Raw genomic sequence first — 6,000 nt, forward strand, 5'->3', positions numbered from 1 at the left:
AATATGTAAAGGTAAAATGTGGTGAATCAATAAGTATGAAACCATGCCACGTGGAAGTGAATTTTACATATCCAGAAGTGACAGATGCCAGCCAACGAGGCAACTGCACAAACATAAAAAGAAGTGTGTGTGCATGAGCGTGCATGTGCACGAGACCTGGGAGACTACTCATATCCTGTGAGAATCAGGCCCTTGTAACTGCCACTTTTAGCTGTCTGCTGGGCTGGGGTACAAACTGGTGTCCTCTGAGGACCGTCGCTTTATGTTGGTACATGCCCGCTATTGGGGAGTTGCATCAGTAACAGCAATGTGGAGAACTGAAAGGGGGAGGGAAAGACTAGTGCAGACAGAGCCTTTGATATGCAGAGCTATCCAGACCACTAACCCTTATTTACATGCACATTGGAAAACATAATCCCAAGTAGACATACAAAATGATGGGGTCTAAATTAGCTGTCAAGAAAGAGCTCTTGGAGTCATTGTGGAGAGTTCTCTGAAAACAGCTGCTCAATGTGCAGCGACAGCCAAAAAAGTGAACAATGTTAGGAACCATTAAGAAAGGGATAGACAATAAGACATTAAATATCATAATGCCATTATATAAATCCATGGGACGCCCACACCTTGGATACTGCGTGCAATTTTGGTTGCCCCATCTCTAAAAAGATATATTAGAAATGGAAAAGGTAGAGAGAAGGTCAATAAAAATTATTAGGGGCATGGAACAAGCTTCTATATGAGGAGAGATTAAAAAGATTGGGACTATTCAGCTTGGCAACGAGACAGCTAAAGGGGGATCTGATGGAGGTCTATAAAATCATGACTGATGTGGAGAAAGCGAATAAGGAAGTGTTATTTACTCCTTGTCATAACACAAGAACCGGAGGTCACCCAAGAAAACTAATAGGCAGAAGGTTTAAAACAAACAAAAAGAAGCATTTCTTCACACAATGCACAGTCAACCTGTGGAACTCGTTATCAGAGGATGTTGTGAAGGCCAAAAATATAACTGGGTTCAAAAAAGAATTAGATACATTCATGGAGGATAGATCTATCAATGGTTGGTTTCAGAGTAGCAGCCGTGTTAGTCTGTATCCGCAAAAAGAACAGGAGTACTTGTGGCACCTTAGAGACTAACAAATTTATTAGAGCATAAGCTTTCGTGGACTACAGCCCACTTCTTCGGATGCATATAGAATGGAACATAAGTGGGCTGTAGTCCACGAAAGCTTATGCTCTAATAAATGTGTTAGTCTCTAAGGTGCCACAAGTACTCCTGTTCTTTTTGCAGATCTATCAATGGCCATTAGCCAAGATGGTCAGGGTTGCAACTCCATGCTCTGGGTGTCCTAAGTCTCTGACTACCAGATGCTGGGACTAGATAAACAGGGGATGGATCACTCGACAGATGCCTGTTCTATTCATTCCCTTGGAAACATCTGGCATTGGCTACTGTTGGAAGACAGGATACTAGGCTAAATAGACCTTCGATCTGACCCAGTATGGCCACTCTTATGTTCTTATGGCTGTGAAAAAAATCAAAATGTGTGTGTGCAGGGGGAGGGGGGCAGATGAGCAGTCAGGAGACAAAGAAACATTCTAATGAAAACACGAATTCAAGGAATCCATTTGTGCTTGCCCAATTTTGGCAGGGGCAGGGGTTCTTCTACCCCTAATACAGAAAACTCACTTCTCTTTAGCTAGAAAAATTAATTTGATAATTAAAATAGATTGAATCACCTGAGAAAAAAACATGGGTTTAAACCAGAGAAATAAAAGATTAATTCAATCCAACTAGTTTTGTGAGGACCCTCGTGAACTAGTTTCCATGGATGCTGAATACTTGCCACAAGTTCCACCATCTCTACCCTTGGCTTTGGGAAATCTGAGTGCCCGTCCAGTTCAGACTGTCTGAGATCCTGAAGATTCTGAGCAGGACTTGGCAAAGATGTAAAAATCAGCCCAGGTTCAGCCTAATGGACAATACATAAACAGAATGATTTTGCTAAATCCGAGCAGAAATATTATGGCTGCAGTTGCTAAGATCAAGTCTGGAAAACCTGCTCTATGGTGAGAGACTTAAGAAGCTCTATCTATTGTATTTATCAAGAAAGAAAGTTAAGAGGTGACTTGATCATGGTCTATAAATACACTGGGAGAAAATTTTGGATAGATTTCTGATTTTCTTTAATCTAGCAGACAGAAACACAACATCCAGAGGCTGAAGGCTAAAGCTAGACAAATGCAGGCTGGAAATAAGATACATTTTTAACAGTGAGGGTAATTAACCATTAGAACAACTTATCTAGGGGTGCAAAGGAGTGTTCATCACTTGACGTCTTTAAATCAAGATTGGATGTCTTCCTAAAAGACATGCTTTAGCTTAACAATAAGTTATGGGCTCAATGCAGGAATCACTGGTGAAATTCTCTAGCCCACGTTATGTGGGAGGTCAGAGTAGGTGGTAAGAATGGTCTCTTCTGGCAAAGCTTTTTGTCCAGAATGGTTGTTTTTTTTAAATAAAAAATGTGAATTCATATCAATTTTGCCTAATTGTTTTGGCTGGGGAAAAAAAGAGTTGAAATATTTTAGAAAAAAAACAGTTTCATTTTGACATTTCCAAATTGAAACATTTCTATTTTTGAATTCAAAACGACATTTTGTTAAAAAATTTACTTTAATTTTATTTTAAAAAATTTAAAAAGCTCAAAAATGAAAGGAAATATTTTGTTGAACATTTTCTGTTTTACCCAAAATGAATTATCGTTTGATTTTTCCCCCCAAAAAAAATTTCAAAAAAGTTTCATTTTTGGCCAAGTTGAAATAATTCTTTTCTATTTTTTCAGTATCGCCAGTGAATTGAAAATCAGTTATTTACACATCTCTATGAATAAACGTGAAAAGAAATTAGACATCAAAGTCATATTTTACACAACTGGCAATTTACTGTACCGACTACACTCACTTAAATCAATATTTGAAAATGTTCAGTCTTTTAGAAATCTTAGTTAACTATCGTAACATCTGGCCTGATCTCCACTCTGTCACGCTTGTCGTACAGCAGGTTAACTCCATGGACTTCAGTCAATTTACACGGGCATAAAACTGGTGAAACAAAGTGCATTCATTTCTGTGTCTTGATTTAAAAAATGTAGGTGCATAAGAATGGTGAGCACATCCCGGAAACGTTTTCTGAGACACTCTCCCTATCAGCTTTCTGCACAGGGTGGGGAATATGCAAATACTGCAAGGTCGAGGACAATATGTTGGGGTGGGCTGTCTCTCACTGACAATCACCCACAAAGAAAATCATTCAGAGTCAGGTGTCCTGTCACTTTGATCATACAAAATCTAGATTGCATGATGGAACCAGAAATTACTGTTAACAAACACAAGAGAGCCACCTACAGGGAGGAAATAGGAGATGTTTGAGGATAGCCAGTTTTTAGCATATACAGCATGTTCCAAAGCACGTCTCTTAGTCCCACAGACACATAGAGCAGTGTGTGGGAATCCTTTGCTTAGAAATTAAGCATTACTTATAATGCAGAAACAGATAAACTCTCCCTAGAGGAACAAAGAAATCATCATATTTGGAAGAGAGCAGTGATCTCTTTGGTCTGGTATCCAGTCTCTGGCAGTGGCTAGTGGTGGATGATTCAGAGGAAAGTGTAAAACTTTCCTAGTATGTCATTATATTGCCTATACCATAAATTAGGAGGGATTGTCTTTCTGACCCCAGCTGGGGATCAGTTTGTGCCCTGCAACAACAGGGTTGACTGAGGACCTGGGGAGGGATAAGACTTTGGCTCTGACACACCAATAGAGGAAGCAAGACCCACCTCTGGTATATAGGGAGGCAAGAGAAGTCAGGGAGTTAAAAGAATACAAACTTCTCTGGCAAGGGGTGACAGACTCTTCAAATGGACAGAAAAGTCTCAGTTCTTGCCAAACAAGAATGTTTCCCAGCTTTTGCCAGGCTACTTTAGATCAACAGGCAAAGCAGTGTGCTCAGACAGCGGCCTCTAGTGCTTAACACGAGTGCACAGAAAATATCAAACAAAGGAAAGAGACATCTTCTAATCCCACTGGTCACAGGGAGCCTTCTAATTCAAGTGTGGGGAAGGGGCAGAAGATATTGTTGAAGAGATACCTGCCTCTTTTAGCATTATACAGCATCTGGCACTTTGTAATTCTGAGACCATCTATTTATTTTCCTGTGTTCTTCTATTAGTACCTATTCTCTATGGTATGTGAGTGCTGCTCAGTGCCCACCACTAGTCTGATTTACAAAGCAGGACAAAAATGGGGGAGGATTTTAAAGTCCTGGCTCCTGCTGGTTATTTCTTCACTCAAAGTTCTGAGGTCACAAAATGAAGATTCGGACTAAGGAGAATGAAAACGTTTACACTAGTGAAAAGTCAGTGACAATTTGGAGCCAGTTTTTCACAGGAACAAAACCTCTGATAGTTTTGCAACTGGTTTTTCACTGTTTTACACAAAAATCCAAAGCTCATTTCTGCCAGCTGAAATGTGAAAATAGCAAACGAACCTGAAACTTATGTGTACAATTTATTCTAGGATGGAATTTCATTAGATTTTTGCAGGAAAAAAATGTGTTTGCTCAGCTCAGCAGGAAATGCAAAAACATTACCCTTTATTAAATCTGCATCAAAACTTGAAAAATCTTTTTGTTAAGACTCAAATATATGTGATTTCAGGTAGGCAAACATAAATTAAGAGCAGTTATAATCAAGAAACCATCATTATGTTTCCATGCAAATGCCACGAATGATACATAACAAGAGAAATAGAAGTGCTTGATAGATCCCAGGAGGGAAGATCATTTCTGATGTTTTTCAGATTTTTCTTATGATGTCAGAAGCTGTTTAACAGACAGATCTAAATGAATTCCCAGCCTGCCAGTGCTGTGCTTACGTATGCTTGTTTTAGTAGAACGGTTATCCTGCCCTGGTGTCCAGCTCACCCAAACACTGACAGCTGTGCACAATCATAAAGAGAGCCTGAGAATGCTAGGTAAAGAACTGGAGAATATTTTACTAAGGGTAGTGAGATGTATAGCAAGTTTTTTTAATAGTTCCAAGGGGGTAGTGTTTGAATAATATAATATAATATAATATAATATAAACTGCAATAGTTTCCAGAACCTCATTGTACAAGGCTCTATTCCAACACATATGGAAACACAATCCCTGCCCTCTAATGACACAAAGTATGATTCTCCACGGTCCTGCACCTTATGTCATTGCTTATACCTGTGCAAAAGGGTTGTCTAATGCCACCACTGACACGGGTGAGTGGTGAATTCTGATCTGGAAGCACCTTACATCACTGGATTCAATTTGCGCAGGTGTGAATGGCAGCACAAGCTTGAAGGTTCAGTTTTGTTCCCATCGTGTTCTCTAGAGGGCACTGTGTTGCTAATGATGCATTGTGTATGTTGTTTCTTCACATAGGCAATAAAGCCATATTTTAAATTCCAGCTTTCAGGTGTGTTTGTTTTGCTAATTCTAATTCTGGGAATTAAGAATCTCTGGCTGTATAATAGAAATATGCTGGAAAGCAGATAAGGCCCTATCTGTGGAATGTGATAAAACGTAATCCTGTGGAAATCCCGTCAACTGAAAATGAGGAAATTGACTAAGAAGATAAGATTCCAACTGCCGGCCTTGGCTGCCCATTGCCCCAGCCCAGTTACCCATCTTAAACAGTCAGGTCCATGAGAACTTTGAGATGAGCCTGACTTTGCCTAGGTTACTTTCTTGGGAGATGGTGTAAATTTATTTCCCACCTTCTATGGGATTCCTGACCACATTCGCCTTTGTATGGCTGATGGAATAATTGCCTGCTGCTCTGGAGGGTGTGATAGTGATTACAACCAGCTGCCAGCAGCCAGAGACCAGATGAAGTTGGACAGGCCTTCTGGATTTATCGATAGAGGAACCAGTGCATTGTCAGAATGACTTTGGCATCTTTTAC

The sequence above is a fragment of the Chrysemys picta genome, chromosome 24 (genome assembly GCF_011386835.1).
Source record: "Chrysemys picta bellii isolate R12L10 chromosome 24, ASM1138683v2, whole genome shotgun sequence".
Classification (NCBI taxonomy): Eukaryota; Metazoa; Chordata; order Testudines; family Emydidae; genus Chrysemys; species Chrysemys picta.